We start from the raw sequence: 17,813 nt of genomic DNA on the forward strand, positions 1-17,813 counted from the left end.
TCAGGTACCTATATTAGGATTGGTGGTAAATTGGGTTGTTTGTAATAGCCAAGGCAGGAGTCGAGATTTATTATGTTTTTTTTTTTTTTTTTTTTTTTTTTTTTTTTTTTTTTTACACAATCACTAATGTTTCTAGGCTTTTCCTTGCCACTGACATTGGTGATTCTTCAGGTCTGGAAAACCATGGAGTGTGGCGGCAACGAATACCAGGGGCTCTGTAAGGAGAGAGAGTAGCGTGATCGAGACAACCCATAACATAAGCCAAATATATAAGCTGGCTTTTTCTGGACTGGAAATGACACAGTTTGAATCATCTCAATAGTTTGAAATGCGGGCTAACTATACATTCAAGGATCTTGTTATCTTATTCCTGCCTGGAAAAAGCAGTAATGCTTGGTGGTGACTATCCATCTTCGAAGTAGCCATTGCTGGAAACTGGCTTAGCCCCTTAAATCTGTTTTTTTTGTTTGTTTGTTTTTTGTTTTTTTCTGTTGTTGTTGTTTTGCCCTTTGTTACACACTTCCTATTTGTTACTGGAGTAAATGTAAATTGTTACTGGAGTGATTATCTTAGGCTCCTGAAAAAGAAGGTTTACGGTGAATGGGGAGGAAGGAAGGCTGTTTTCTGAGCATCTCTGAAGACGGAAAAGAAGGGGTTATTCCAGGCTTCCGCTTTTCATATGGATTATTTAGCTTTTTGTATTAACCACCCCCTCCACCAATCCAATGGCTCATTGCCTTCAAAAACATCTTAAATAATCACTGTGTTGTATGCACCTGAAAGTTCCTAAGCTGGCATTTTAATTTATGTACTTTAAAGATTTTCATATTCTTAAATATTTACCCAGAGTATTTTCAGTAGTTTAAATAGGATTTAATGATCATTTCGTACTTTACAATAAAAGAATGAGATCTCTTCAGATGATAGGACGTTTTAAAGATGTTTTTCTCAATGAGTCATAGTCCAAATGCTGTTTTTTTAAACTGTACCTTGAAGGCTATTTATGAACAAAGCAGCTTTATTCACACGTCATCCATATGATGTACGCCACCCATTTAAAATATGCTATATAAATATATGTTTAACATATAAATAGTTTGCATTTTAGTGCATTTGTTATCATTTTATTATATTCATAGATACAGCCATTACTACAGTCTATTTTCAATTATTTCATCATCTCTGAAAAGAAACCTTGTTCTATCCCTTTCGCTCCCATTTTCCCTCCCATTTGTTTCTCTCCTGGTGCTGATCCTGCTATAGATTTTATTAATATTAATATGAATTTCACATTCATGAGGTCGTGTATTTGTCCTTTTGTGACTGGTTGGTTTCATCCATCTTGTTAGTGCGTATCAGTGCTTCGTTCAGTTTTATGGTCAAATTGAATTCCGTTTTGTGAATATGTTATATTTTATTTCTCCATTTGTCCATTGATGGATATTTGGGTTGATTGAGCCCCTTAACTGTTATGGATGATGAGGTAATAATGACTTCTGTGCCATTTGTGTGTGTGTGTCCCTATATTTTCATTTTCCTTGGCTAAATACCTGGAGCTTTGTATAGAATTACTAAGTCATATAAGTCCATGGATAATTGTTTGAAAAATGGCCATACTGTCTTTTGGAGCAAGTGTTCCATTTTATATTCTGTTCAACAGTAAGGGTTCCAGTTTCTCCATATGCTTGCCAGCATTTGTTACTATCTGGTCACTTAATTGTAGCTATCCTAATACCTGCACATTGTATATCTTCTTCTGATTCTGCTCTGAATTTTCTTTTTTTCACTTTTTAAAATTTATTTATATTTTTATAAATTACAGTTTATTCACTTTGTATCCCCACTGTATCCCCCTCCCAACCCTCCCAATTCCAATCTCCCTCCCATCCCTCCCAATTCCACTCTTCCTCCCTCATCTACTCCCATGCCCCTCCCCAAGTCCACTGATAAGGGAGGTCCTCCTCCCCTCCCATCTGACCCTAGCCTATCAGGTCTCATCAAGACTGGCTGCAATGTTTTCCTCTGTGGCCTGGTAACTGAATTTTCTTAATAAATACTGAATATTTTTAGATGCTTAATGGTTGTTGTTCATCTCTTGAAGAGATACATACTTGTATTCTTTGACCATTTTATTTGGTTTATTTATCTTTTTATCATTACATTAATAATCACTTATATATTCCAAGTACAGTCTCCCATCAATATGAAATTTTTGCATTTTTTCTTTTTGGTGAGTTCTCTTCCACTTAGCTGTCTTTTGAACTATGAAAATTATACATTATATATATAATGTATATATATATATATATATGAAGTGTAAATGCATTAGCTTTTTAAAGTTCATTGGATTATTCATGCTTTTGATTTCAAATGGAAGAATCCTTTGCCAAAGATCACAAGAATAACCTATTAAAAACTGTAACAGTTATTTCTCAGTTGGGTAAATATAATTAATATATGACTATTTCTTGACTACTTAGCACATGCTTGGCACATGGTAAGTACCCATATTTTTTTTTTTTTATGTTTCTGGAATTATCCCATGTAATATAAAAAATGATGACCTTGCACTCTTTTTAAGGGGAATGTGCAGTGATGATTAGTCAGAATGATTTCCATTGTGTTCCTTGTGAGTTGTTTTAATTGGACTTCTTTTATTTTAATTTAAGTTTAGGATTAGAAGGTGTTTCACCCTAAAATGGTCATAGTAGCATTAACAAGTATTTTGGAGGCGGACGTGGTGGTGTATGCCTGTAATTCCAGCACTTGGGGAGGCAGAGGCAGGTGGATCTCTGTGAGTTTGAGTCCAGCCTGGTCTACAGAGTGAGTTCCAGGACAGCCAAGGCTACACAGAGAAACCCTGTCTTGAAAAAAACAACAAAAAAGAAGTATTTTGACCTAAATCAAATCAGAAGACTTCCGTTATGAAAAAGAGATCATTGTTTTCATCTGTGTTCTTTTGTTTACAATCACTCTCCCTGGCTTCTATATTTTGCTAAAGCTCTGATTCTCCTCCATATTTGGCCATGTCTAAAGATTTATTGTTTTGTTACATCTGGGGTAGGTTCCCCTGGCATTTAGTGGGTAGAGACCACAGGTGTTGCTAGGCAGCCACCCGATGATTCCTTGCAGGGGTTGAGCCCTGCCCAGTTTCTTGCTCAAAAGGTTAATAGTACCACGAATATTTACTCAATTGGAACTGAAATTCTATGAAGAGGAGAGAGTAATATGAAATTCACAGTATTTACCATACCACAGCATGTTCAGCACAATCATTTGTAAGGAGAAAAACACTCTCTATGGTGTGCCTTAATTGTTTATTTGAAGGTTAAATGTAAGTGACTCTTCACAGATTGTATTCTAATGGGTAGGATGGTTTTCCTTTCAGTTCAATGACATCATCTGATTGCTAAGTGAACATGTTCTTACTTTCCTTGACTTGTGTGTTTTATTTTCAGGTTTGGAGTTAGAGGGAGAAACAAAAACAGCAGTACTTTAAAGACTAGAAACAGTATTACATGGTACTTTACTTGGGAAATATTTACAGCCTTAATGAATGAATTAAAAAGTGAAATTTATCAACTACTCCTGGCTTAGTTATTTAATACATTACAGCTGGAGGAAGCTTACCAAAGCTTTCAATCTCTCTATGCTGGGTTAAATGTGTTTTTCCAAGTCAGACATTGGTAGATGACTTGCTTACACAATAAAGATTGTTAAATCATTATACCTTCATGATCTCTTTTGTTAGATATTTTAGGTAATTGTAATTTAACTCAAGTTTGTATAAAAATATCTATCTTTCCCTATATAAAACTAAGGTTCCTATTTTCATGAGAAATATAATTCAGAACCGAATGAGAAAACTTTCTAAATATGTTATTTACAAAAAAATGTTTTTTATTTATAAGGTTTTATGGACTTAAAATGCTCATCTGAGTTCTAAGGTAAGTTTTAAATTGACTAAACTACAGCTGAATATTATTGTGAAGAGAAATATTCTTTGCTTCTTTCTAGTGAATATCGGGTTTCATTATTTTACTGTCTAAGAATGTAAATAGCTTACTAATAGTATTATTAAATCTTTTCGTGATGAAATATCAGCAAATTCTCTTTTCCTTGGTAAAACATCATTAATCATTTGAGAGTAATTTTAAAATTACATTGTTTTTCTGTCTTTTTATTTAGCAACTTTAAGTGATTGAGTTGGCTAAAGAGGGAAAAATCTTAAAGAGAAGGCCCTAACATTTACAGAGTGTTTGAGATGGGCACATATTCCTGCCAAATTTTTCACATATCAGTTCAGTTCAATAAGCATTCATTGAATGTCATTTACCAGAGAGAAAATATTCTTTTAAGATGGTATCAGTTCATTGAATGCTGCACTTGGTATTTTATTTGCATTTATCAGTAATACACTCACGCCCAAAATGGTTCGTTTTTTAGGTATTGTTACACTGTAGAAGATGGAAATTTAGATAATTTGTCCCTTTTCGCTCATGTTTCCATATTCCTAAGATGTCTTTTATCAGTTTATCACACCTCATTTTGTATAAACAGTGGGTTATGATGAGCTGACTAGTAAATCTCTCATAACAGAGCCATGTAGTATGGATATTATGAATGCTCTCACAGATTTTTGTTTTATCTGTAGTTAGCAATCACCTGGCTTTTTTCCTTTGCATCTAGTATTTATTAAAATTCATTTCCATATTCTTTAAAATAATTATATATCTTTGCTCAGTATATTCAAGCACTACATGTGTACTTTGTGTGGCCTAGTGTTGCAGACATTTATCTTGGATCATTTTGGTTTTCAACTTGAGCAAATATTCTTTGGGCCTCTGCTTTGTTGGATCCTAAAGGTTACTATCTAGATGGTCTCTCTCTCTCTCTCTCTCTCTCTCTCTCTCTCTCTCTCTCTCTCTTTCTCTTGTTTTTTACCCTTCATTTTGGTAGAAAAACTTTTAGGTAGTTTTCTTTCTGGGAAGGGAACATGGGAAGTCATATATTGAAGTTTTTACAAATTCAAAACTCGTATGTGATGTTTATATTTAGCTTGATAGTTTGGCTGAATATATAATTGTTTAGAAAACATTTACCCTCAAAAATTTTACTACTTTCCACCAAAATCTTTTTGAAAATTAGATATTAGTATTCTTCTATCCTGCTTTTTAATTTTTTTGCATATTCACAATGCTCTGAAATTTCTTTCTGAATATATTAGGACTTTTTTTTTTCTTTGTTTCTTCCAAACCATTTTGCTTTAGGACATGTTATAATTACAGATTTCTAGTTTTTTTTTTCCTGCTAATACACGTTTAAGAGGGAATCATCTAAAAGAAATTGGAAGCCATTAGCATGAATATATTCTCATGTTTGTTAATTGTAAGTTGTGTGACTTGGTTGGGCTAGGTGAGTTTTAGAACCAACACCAATGTGTCTGTGCCTTTGCTTTTTTTTTTTTTTTCTGATCTAATCAGTTGATCTACAGAAGAATCTTTCCATTTCTCTCTGAACAAGAAAGTAAGAAGATGGGAGACAACACATGCAGCATACAAATGTCCTTTGTGATTCTGATTCTGTTCCTAGTTCAGACACTTTCTGTTTTACTTTCCAAAGAATAAATCTCTGTATGTATGGTAGACTGAGAGAGAAAAACAGAGGCAGGATTTGGAGGTTTCCTAATTGCTCTTTAAAAAGTATTTTATTTCTTGTTCCCAGTCCTCCCACCTCCCACCCCCATTCTTCCCACATCTGATCCCCACCTTTGTTTCCCTCCCCATTCCATCTGCTGCCTGCTTCCCTCTCTTCATCCACCTCTGCTGTCTATTCTATTTCCCCTTCTGAGTGACATTCAGGCACCCTCCCTTGGGCCCTTCCTCTTAAATAGCTTCTTTAGGTCTGTGGATTGTAGTATGGTTATCCTCACTTATATCTACTTATAAGTGAGTACATACCATGTGTGTCTTTCTGGGTCTGGGTTACCTCACTTAGGATGATCTTTTCTAGTTTCATTCATTTGCCTGTAAATTTCATGTTTTCTTTCTTTTTTATAAGTGAGTAGTATGCATTGTATAAATGTAACACAATTTCTGTATCTATTCTTCGGTTGAGAAACATCTAGGTTGTTTCTAGCTTCTGGTTTACTGTGGACCTAGGCCCCCTGCACACATGTAAATGATGGGTGGCTTGGTCTTCATATGGGGTACCTGGCAAGTGAAGGGGGTGCTGTGTCTAACATGGACTCTATTGCCTGCTTTTGGATCACTTCCTCCTGGCAGGGCTGTCTTGCCTAGCCTCAGGGGATGAAGATATGCACAGTTCTGATATGATGGGGAAGGTTAATATGGGGGAAAGAGGGGAGCTCCCCTTTTCTAGGTGGAAAGAGGAGGGGAGGGAGGGGTCACCCACCAGATGTAAAGTAAATAAACTAATATAACATTAAAAATGTATTTTTAATGTTCCATTTTACTCAACCTCCTTTCTTCCCTAACTTCAGCTCTCTGGTTCTTCTGGAGGTGCTTAGGTAGAAATACTTTATTCTGGGATTTTTCAGAGCTACTATGCTATTTTGTGTTAGTTCTCAGGATATCAATATGGTTGATATCTCTTCCACTCTCTTTATTATTGTGGGTTTTAAAAAAGATCCTTTTAGTGTCATGTCAGTGGAATTCTGGGAGTTAGCCAAGATAAATGGATATGTTTAATCCATCATCTTTAACTGGAAGTCCTTTCTATCTAGATTTCTACTTTGCAAGCTATTAATTAAATAAGCAGTTGATTCTGAGTGATAGAAAATCTAAAATGATAATAGTTGGGCTATCATAACAATTATTAGTATAAATACATCCACATACACAGATACACACATAGTTAGACCTTTTTAGGTATGCCAGAACTTAGGTAGGCAAGAACTCTGTCCTACTAGTATATATATCTTAGAACCTTTTGGATGACAAGGAAAATACTCTATGTTAAAATAGGATTACTAAAGGCCGTCTGGTTATTAAGAACCATAGAAATAGGAGTGAAGTCCCGAAGGTTACTGGTGCTTTATCTTCCATTCTAACTTCTTCCCATTAGGAAAAGACAATGTGGCATTTGCTACCTCAATTTAGACTCTACTGGACTAACTTAATGTGGTTGCATACGAGTTTAGCTTATGATACGTGTTTGGTAGGAGACTTGATGTTAAACTACTATTTTTATACTATTACGGTTATGGGGCATACATATGATAATCTGGAATCTTCTCTTTTTCAGTCAACTTTATTTCCTATATACAATGTGAAGTTAAGACATGCATACTATCTTCTATACCATTTGGTGAACATTAGGCCATTTCTACCTACTAGTTGCTTAGACCTAGCTGAATTTTTTATTAAAATCAGATGAAATTCACTTCATTTTAATCCAACAAGAGTTCTTGATTTGACCTTACTGCTTGCTACGTTATGATGACTCATTGGCTCTTCAGCATTATATCCTGTTTTAAGTAGTTCAGAAGGTGCTGAGAATTGGAAGTCATTTATGACTGTTTCTTCGCTTAAACACATTAAAGCCCTGAGATTGATGACTAATATACTGCCAAACCAACTGGAAACACACTTTTAAATTATATTCTTAATTTCTTTCTTCTTTGATCCAATTATAGCAGCTTCTGATAGGAGTTACCACTGCATGGTAACAAGCAGGTCCTTGGATTGATGCATCAATTTCTCTTGTTGACTGTTATCCCCCTTTCTGTAACAGAATGCTTTTTATTCATGGTAGAACATTTTGTTCTTTTATATTGTGGATATTCTTAATATCCTCAAGAAAGGATGAAATGGCGGGGAAATAGAAGAGGGTTTTTTTCTGTTTTTATCTTGTTTACTTGTTTATATTGCATTTTGGTTTTTGATCAGTCAAATATATAAGCATGTTAAACAACGAATGATACAATCAAAGATCATACCTCTATCATGAAATATGTTCTGTAGTACTGTCTTGAAAGTGAGAATTTCCTATAATTTATTTTAGGAGAAATTTGTAGGTATTCATGTTAAAATATGATTGGCTGAGTTTGGAAAAAATACTAACTGAACAACTTAAATCAGTGATTGTTAACCCATTTTTGTCAACCAGAATTGCCTTAAGTTTCCCTAAAATAAATGTCTAAGCTACCTTATAAGACACCATTATTCAGTTTATTCGGATGGGGTTCCTGCATAGTAGCTTTGAAATAAGTGATTTCAGATTCAATTGTTCAATTAGGATTGGATTATAAACCCCAGATCCTGAAAACATGTAGTAGCTAACAGCAGGCCATTTCATGTTGGGTCTCCTGGATTTAGGGGTAGCTGTGAAGCATCCTTACTGGCTTACTGAATGACTCTTCATTGTCTGGGGCAAGATCTACAGGGCCTCCTCCAAAACTAAAATTAGCTTTGTCACCCTTAAGGGACTAAGATTATTTTTGCTAAATAAAACAATGCTTGCCTAATAATCAAGGATCTTTTTTACATTTATTTATTCATTGGAGGTGGCAGTGCCTCACAGTATGTGAAAAGTAGCTTCTTTTCTTCCACCATCAAAGTTATTGGGATCAAATTCAGTTGTTTAGGCTTGGCAGAAAGTACCTTTATTTGTTGTGCCATTTTGCTGGCCCACCAAATATCTTGTTAAAATATAAATTCCCAGTCATAATTTTGGAACCTAAATTAAAATTTGTATTAAAATTGACATGGAGGGGGGGGCTGAGTATGTACATTAAAAATAAAAGCTCACAAAGTAGTTTTGGTGCTTGCTTGGGATGAGGCTATTAATTATACATAATGATTTTCATTGTGAAGTTTTCATATGTGGACATAATGTATACAATTTTGGTTTTTGTACCCACAGAACTGTTATTTGGTAAACACTTACAGATGAATTATTGGAGATTGGGAGTTTTTTCTGATCCTTGGTTACGGGTTTATGAGTTGTTGACCTTGACCTTCCAAAAATCAATATTTGGATGAGATTGTGAGATTGTTCTTCGTCATCACCATTATTGTTAGTGTTTCTGTGCACATGATATGTATCTATATAGGTGCACATGCTATGGCATGTGAAATCAAAGGAGAAAATCCCATGGTATCAGTATTCTTCCACCTTCATGTGGGCTCTGGGGTCTAGGGATTGGGATGTAACTAAGGTTTACATCACTGGGTGACAAGGGCCCTTGACCATTGAGTCATGTCACTGTCTAAGACTGTTCTTGATTGTATCAAGCATGTTTGTCTGCTGATGATTGGTTGACACTGAGGTTGTTTGTTATAATTCTGAGTGATCTCCCTGAAGCAAATTGGCTGTCATAATTGTCATTCATCAAAATAGGTTTAAAAGTTGCGTCTGGTGTTTACTGCTGCTCACTCTATCTGTTGAATAATCGATCTTTGTCTCAGTAGAGGCTGTAGAGGTTTTTCAGTTGCCTTAAGGTACCAGTTTTTAGTATTATAAACCAAAATTGTTTCTGAATTTTGAAATATAACCTTCATGTGTAGAACATTCGGTAACACTAAGTATGCCTAGATATAGTGTTGCTAAAAGAAATAGATATCACAATTTCTTTCCTTGCTTGCTTACTTGTGTGTGTGTGTGTGTGTGTGTGTGTGTGTGTGTGAGAGAGAGAGAGAGAGAGAGAGAGAGAGAGAGAGAGAGAAAGAGAGCATGGAGCGTGTGCCCACGCAGTCTCCCTATGCAGGTCTGGGTCTTCTGGAACTCACTATATAGACCAGGCTGGCCTCAAATTTAAGGAGATCCTCCTGCCTCTGTATCTCAAGTGCTGGGATTAAAGGCATACATCACCACATCTAGTTCTAGATATTATATTTTCATTTACAAGTTCGTGAATGTCACATAATCATGAACAATTGACTATGGTGGGTAAGCACAGATATTCTAAACTCTGAAGAGAAAGCAGTGGCTCAAAGAGATTACATAATACACTTAATGTCTAAATCAAGACTTCACATAAATCTAATTTAAAATCACCTTCAACACAAATCAATAGTCAAAAGAATTAGAAGTGAGTGATACAGTAGACTATGAAAGAGAAATTAGCAAGAATGAGAAATACTTCAAAGCATCATTAGAGCTGGAACTTGAACCCAAGCAGAGATGGGAAATACAGAATTCCCATCCAGTCTCATCTTTAAAAAAAATTTGTAGTGAAAAAAGTGTATATTTAGAATTTGCCAGCTGGACTCAGTTTAGATGATCCCAGTCTTGTTCCAACATCCAAAGCATCATAATCAGGAGCCAACAGATTAAGTTATCTCCATCAGGTCTTATCAGGGTATTGACTTTGGCCACATTAATGTCGTAGAGTTTCTTCACGGCCTGTTTGATCTGGTACTTGTTAGCCTAGATGAACACAAGTGTGTTGTCTCTATTTTCATCATGGCTGTCTCAGTGGTCATAAGAATTTGATGATGCATAGTAGTCCAGCTTGTTTCTCCTGGGTGCACTCTTTCGGGGGTATTTGGGCTGCCTCTGGAGCAACAGGGTCTTGGATCTTGGCTCTTAGGCTGCTAGAAGGTGGGTGATGTGAGGATCTTCTTTTTGTAGCTGTGGATGCCGTTCAGCACTGCCTTCTTAGCTTTCAAAGCCTTTGTTGGCTTTGGCTGGACAGGAGCTGGAGCTTCCTTCTTCACTTTCAGTGCCATCTTGGCGAAAAGCTTCAGTCTGATTTTTAACAAGCTTTGGATTAACTTTCAACCCAAATGAAGTCTTTGTGCAATTACTGGAAATAATAAACTATAAAATGGTACTTGTGGGATGATTCAAACCCAAAGTTGTAGCTCTATATCTTGAGAAAGGAGAAGCAACTATTGTTTTTAACAGAAATGATTTATAGTCACACAAATACACTAACAGTACAAAGGTAAAATAATTTGAGTCAATCAAAAATTAGAAGAATCTTTGATTACATGTATTTATTTACTTACTTTAAATTTGGAAGATATGGTTTCATTGGCCTGAAACCTCACCAGGCTGGCTTTAAATTTGTGTTTCAAAGTTCTGGGATTAGGAAAGCAAGTCACCATGCTTGTCTACCTCTGTTATTTATGATTTGATTTATCTTTCAAAACATTAAGGTAGAAAAAAGGTAAAATTATTTTTATGGCTGTTGTTGTTATATACCGAAACTTCCAGAGAGTCTAGTAAAAAACTAAGAGTATTTCACATGTTGGCTACATATAAGGGAATCATAACATATTAACTGCCTTTCATTAGTTTAGTCCATCATGCAAGCCTTAGAAGAGGAAAATAGCTAATTTGCAACACCAACAAAAATCATGACTATTTCAGAATAAAGTTAATTTGAAATGCAAGAATGACTCTGCTATGCTGGAATGGAACAGAAACTGCAATGAAAATACAGCCTGAACAGTTGAAAAGAAACCTATGCATTCTTGAGTTGGGAGATGTAATGTAAAATTACCAGTTTTCTTTAAAAAGTTTATATATTTTCATACAGAGTCCTGGAGAATTTGGTATAACTGAGAAATTGGTAAGAAATTGAGAACTGTGTAGCTTATATGTTAATACAATATACTGTTGGGGGAGACAATGACAGCCCTATAAAATCTCCAATTCCTGGCATTTATTCCTGTGTGCCACTCCTTATAGAACACAAGAAAGGTGCTTAAATTGCTATACAATTACATCACATAGGATTTTACTTTCTGAGAGGCTCTGTCCCTTTCTGGCTTTGGAAACTTAAGCTGCCTTGTTGAGATCTGCCTTATGAAGAGGGCTACATAGTGAGGAATTGTGGGTAATTCTCTGTCTTGACCACCAATGAAAAATGGAAGCCCTATGTGCCTTTTTAATGGAAGTTTTGTGAAACCAATAATAACCTGATGTTATTTTCTAGTGGGAGAAAACTAGTTTTAAATGCTGCTGGTCAACATGGGAGTTTTGACCTGCTTTGTTTTCACCCTGGGCCAGTTCATCCCTCCTTAGGCAACCTGGTGGTCCCCTGCTCCCAGGAGATCACCATATCAGGATAGTACACACCCAGAACTCCTGGACTCAAGTGATCCTCCTGTCTCAGCCTCCCGAGTAGCCATAGATCCATACTTATCGTTCTGCACAAAACTAAAGTACAAGTGGATTAAAGACCTCAACATAAAACCAGACCCACTAAGTCTGTTAGAAGAAAAGGTGGGGAAGAGCCTTGAACTTATTGGCACAGGAGTCAACTCTCTGAACAGAACACCAACAGCACAGGCTCCGAGACCTCATGAAACTAAAAAGCTTCTGAAAAGCAAAGGGCAATGTTATCAGAACAAAACGACAGCCTACAGATTGGGAAAGGATCTTCACCAACCCTATATCTGACAGAGGGATAATATCCAGAATATATAAAGAACTTAAGAAGTTAAACAGTAACATACCAAGTAATCTAATTAAAAATTGGGGTACAGAGCTAAACAGAGAATTCTCAGTAGAGGGAAAATGAATGCCAAGGAAACACTTAAAGAAATGCTCAACATCCTTAGTCATTAAGGAAATGCAAATAAAAACGACCCTGAGATTTTCCATCAGAATGGCTAAGATCAAAAACTCAAGTAATAGCACATACTGGAGAGGATGTGGAGAAAGGGGAACTGTCCTCCATTGCTGGTGGGAATGTAAACTTGTACAACCATTTTGGAAAGCAATCTGGTGGTGCTTTCTCAGAAAATTAGGAATAGTGCTACATCAAGATCCAGCTATACCACTCCTAGGCATATATCCAAAATCTGCTCAAGTATACACCTAGGATATTTGCTCAACCATGTTCATAGCAGTTTTATTTGTAACAGCCAGAATCTGGAAACAACCCATATGCCCCTCAACTGAAGAATGGATACAGAAATTGTGGTACATTTACACAATAGAATACTACCCAGCAATTAAAAACAAGGAGATCATGAAATTTGCAGGCAAATGGTGGAAACTAGAAAAGATCATCTTGAGTGAGGTATCCCAGAAGCAGAAAGACACACATGATATATACTCACTTATAAGTGGATATTAGACATATAATATATATAACATATAATATAGGATAATCATGCTAAAATCTGTATACATAAAGAAGTTAAGCAAAAAGGAGGACCCTGGGTAAGATGCTCATTCCTCATTCAGAAAGGCAAATGGGATAGACATTGGAGGAGGGAGAAAACAGGGAACAGGACAGGAGGCTACCACAAAGGGCCTCTGAAAGACGATCCAGCAGGGTATCGAAGCAGATACTGAACTCATAGCCAAACTTTGGACAGGGTGCAGGGACTCTTATGAGAGAAGGAGGAGATAGAAAGAACTGGAGGTAACAGGAGCTCCACAAGGAGAGCAACAGAAACAAACAAAAAAATAAATCTGGGCACAGACATATTTTCTGAGACTGATACTCCAACTAAGGACTATGCATGGAGATAACCTAGAACCCCTGCACAGATGTAGCCCATGGCAGCTCAGTCTTTAAGTGGGTGACCTAATCAGGGGAACAGGGGCTGTCTCTGACATGAACTCATTGGCTGGCTCTTTGATCACATCCCTCTGAGGAGAGAGATGCCTTACCAGGCCACAGAGGAAGACAATGTAGCCAGTTAAGATGAGACCTGATAGGCTAGGGTCAGATAGAAGAGAAGGAGGACCTCCCCTATCAGTGGCTTGGGGGAAGGCTATGGGAGGGGAAGAGGGAGGGGATGAAAGAGGGGGCTACAGCTGGGATACAAAGTGAATAAATTGCAATAAATAAAAAAATAAATTAAAAAATTTAAAAATAGAAAAAATGCTGCCTGTACTACTAGATGTGGAAAAGTAATTGGAGATTTTGCTTAAATCACCAAAATTTTCAGTTAGTTTAAGTGCTCAAATTAAAGCAAAAATACATTTATATATACAATATAAAACATATTTTTATATAGAAGTAATATGTAGTCAGCCTTGATGGCATACACCTTTAATTCCAGCACACAGGAGGCAGAGGCAGGCAGATCTCTGTGAGTTCAAGTCCAGCCTGGTTTTCAGGACAGCCAGGGCTACAGAGAAAAAGCCTATCTTGAAAAACAACACAAAACAAAAAGTCTTATATAGGTGTGAGAGAGACTGCTTATTAATTTAGACACTCAAAAGCAAATAAAATATTGATATATTTGGTTATCAACTTTTTAAAGTATTGAACAAAAGTAATGAAGTCAACTAAACTGTGGTGAGGTAAAACAAAACAAAACAGTCCCAATTCTTAACATGGTTTTCTTCATTTAGACATCTATACAAATTCTCTTATTTACCTTCTAATGGAAGTCTTTTCTTAATACAGACCAATGACACAGTTTTATGACAAACACCAAGAACATTTGAGGAATTGCTACTGTAGGAAACAGTTGGCACAGCTCTTGTGTACAGGGCCAGATAGTAAATATTTTTGGTTTCATGGGCCATGCATCTAATTAGCACCAGCAGTGTTAAATGAAGCCTGTGCAGCGTAGATGACAGTGTAGACAAGTGAGTAAGGCTCTATCCCAACCAAATTGTATTTACCAAACCAGATGGCCAGCCAGATTTGACTCATGGGTTGAAATTGATTGTCTCTTGCTCTATAGGATGCAAATATAAGGGAGGTCTAATCTTTACCTTCAATAATTATAGTGTAAAATTGACTATGGGCCTGTGGGACTGGGAATAAAGCAAGCCTCACATTTTCTACCACGAAAAAGGCTTCTTATTCCCTGCCCAAGAGAGTAACCAGTAGAATACTTCAGATGTGAATATTCCAAAGTAAAATGTGCTCTAAGTGTAAAATTCACATCAGATTTTGAAGATGTAGTATAAAATGCAAAGCATCTCATTTTGTATTAATTGCATATTGAATTGGTAATGTTTTAGATATATGTTGGCTTAAGAAAACCATATTAGCAAGATTAATTATAAAATTAATATATTTTAATTATATTAATTAATTATATAAATACCTCACTTCGGATGATCTTTTCTAGTTCCATCCATTTGCATGAAAATTTCATTATTTCCTTCTTTTTAAGAGCTGAGTAGTATTCCATTGTGTAAATGTGCCACAATTTCTGTATCCATTCCTCCACTGAGGGACATCTAGGTTGTTTCCATATTCTGGTTATTATAAATAAAGCTGCTATGAACATAGGTGAACAAATGTTCTTGGAGCATATTTTAGGTATATACTGAGAGGTGATATAGCTGAATCTTGAGGTAGTGCTATCTCCAATTTTCTGAGAAAGTGTCAAATTGATTTCCAAAATGGTTGCTGAGACTCAAAGCCGAACTTTAGGCAAAGCACAGGGAGTCTTATGGAAGAAGTGGGGAGGGAGCAGAAGGACACTGGGGGGATAGGATTCCCATAAAGACACCAACAAAACTAAAAATTCTGAGCCCAGGGGCTCCTGCACAGACTGATACACCAACCAAGGACCATGCATGGAGAGGCCCTAGACCTCCTGCTTAGATGTAGCCCATAGGTAGCTCAGTGTCCATCTGGGTGTACAAGTAAGGGCACCAGGGGCTGCCTCTGTTATGAACTAGGTTGTCTGTTCTTTGAACACTTGCTCCTGGTCATGTGGCTTTGCTAGCCCAAGGAGGAAGAGGATCAAGGCAGTCCAGATGAGACTTGATAAGCTAAGGGCAGATGGCAGGGGAGGGGAACTCACCCTTTCAGTAGACTAGGGGAAAGGGATAGGGGGAAAGAGGAAGGAGGGTGGGATTGGGAGTAGTTGAGGGAGGGGGTTACAATCAGGGCATAAATTGAATAGACTGTAAAAGAATAAATAAAGTAAATATGTTTAAAAAATGGATATGGCAAGGACAGTATTCTGTGCTTAAAGAACCCCTCTGATGTGATAACCCTGTGGCAATTGTGACCCAAAGGAGCTTGTTTGAGATTCATAGGATCTGTTATGATTTGTGCATGTTTAGGGCATAACTTTGAAAGATAGGTTGAGTCTCAGAAGTTTACTGTGACTGATAGTTTTCTGGCTGACAGTGGTGAAGTTCTTTGTTTTGATCATCTCTGTACTATGTGGCACTACCTACCTTCTACCCTCCATAGTCACAATTGGTTGATCTGGAGAGAAAGATCTGTGCTTCGCCTGGTCAGTGAAATGTATGATCAGGCAAGCAGAATAGAACAATTCTTTTTTTATGCCTTTGAATGTGCAATAGAAGAATAGAGAAAATATTGTTGACGTTGGACAGGAAAGAGAAACCCAGGGGAAGGTAACAGCAGATACATGAGTGCTGGAAACCTGGAATGGACACAGAGAAGTCCCAGTCAGTAACTCATGTAGGTTCCTGGACAGACAGACAGATAGCAGCTCAAGCATCTCCCTTCCAGCCTGGGAGGGGCTTCTCAGGTTTCTGGGAGGCCTCTCCAACTGAGGAATGACTGCTAGCCTCCTCAGTTCCTCTTCTCTTAAATTTCTTTTCTAACCTGGAAAGGTGATGGATGAGGTAGATGTTTGAAGTGGTTAGAAAGACAAGGCTGGAATTACAAGAGCAGTGTGGAGATGTCAGACAAGGTTGGGAAAAGCCCATAAGGTCATTTAAGAGGCATGAGATACTAGAGGTATCCTTTTCAACTGCGTGGTACGCCCAGAATTCTAAGCACAGTTAATGCTAAGTTGCTTGCTGATAATAGGTGTAGCGAAGCATTGCGCCACCAGTGCTAAAGGGAGCCTGCGTTTCCGGTAAATCCTGTCTAAGGGATAAAGGTCCTCCTTCATGGTAGTAGCAAATTATTTGAGCAAGTTACTTATTAAGCTCCTTAATAGTAGCTGCTCTTTTTGGGAAGTAAGCTTTGTAGCTCTTCGGGTTTGTATTCTTCAAAGATGTTTTAAGAACAAACAAGTAACTGCCTTGTGTGGCGTATTTTTCAAAACACAAAAGTTTAGAATACAGTGATTTTACCCACCCTGATAGGTTTATAAATGCTTTCAAACAGGTAAGCCTTTGAGTGGTGCCTCAATGCTTGCTTGAAATGAGTGGTGGTGGGTGGTAGAGGGGACCTCCTCAAAGTCTAAATGGCCAATGGAGAAGAAATGCACATTTTCATTGTCAGGAACATAAGTCAAAAGTGTGACATGTGAGATGTGACCTCTGGGTACAGAGCATCTCACATATCTTTCAGCTAAATATAGAAAAAGAGGTGTTCATTAATTAATAACCTGTTTAAGAAGCTATTCAAATGAGTAGACTAAGAAAACAGCATGTAGTATGGTTTGCCAATTTTGTAAATTAAAAAAAAAAATGAGTGAATGGAGAGATTACTGAAGAAGTCTCCACACAAAATGTTAGCAGTTTTGGTTAAGAGGCAGAAATACTTTATGGGTTCCTTTTTGGTATGTTTGCCAAGGCTTTAATCCTCATTGCATGTAGAAGATATGAAGAAAAGACAGAACACTTTTACAGTTAAGAAAGCAAGAAAGGCTTTAAAAAAAAACACTCTTCATTTTGTTTAGTATATGATTTTATTTCTCAAACAAGGAGTACTTATATAACATGGAGCAATTTATCAGCTCAGTCCATTTTTGTGATTGGGTTGAATTAATGCAGATCAAAACCAACTTTAACTTTATTCTTAAGTCTCTTCAAAACATCTTCTCCTTATACTGTTTTTGTCTTAAGCAATTAGTTCTTAAACAAATAGGAAAATTTTACAGTTGGTGTCCTGTCTTGTCCTCTCTGTCTTAAATGGAGTTCACCAGTTAACTCAATGTTTACATATTTAGTTATATGTATATATACCCATAATATTATAGAAT

The 17,813-nt window shown here is 36.7% G+C and overlaps 1 protein-coding gene across 1 annotated transcript in view; it reads left to right on the top strand.

Moving 5' to 3' along the window:
* Nucleotides 1–17,813, top strand: part of Tspan7 (tetraspanin 7) — a 111,608-nt gene that overhangs the window by 1,524 nt on the left and 92,271 nt on the right. The gene's annotated exons all lie outside the window — the stretch shown is intronic.

Source organism: Meriones unguiculatus, chromosome X, assembly GCF_030254825.1.
Source record: "Meriones unguiculatus strain TT.TT164.6M chromosome X, Bangor_MerUng_6.1, whole genome shotgun sequence".
NCBI lineage: Eukaryota > Metazoa > Chordata > Mammalia > Rodentia > Muridae > Meriones > Meriones unguiculatus.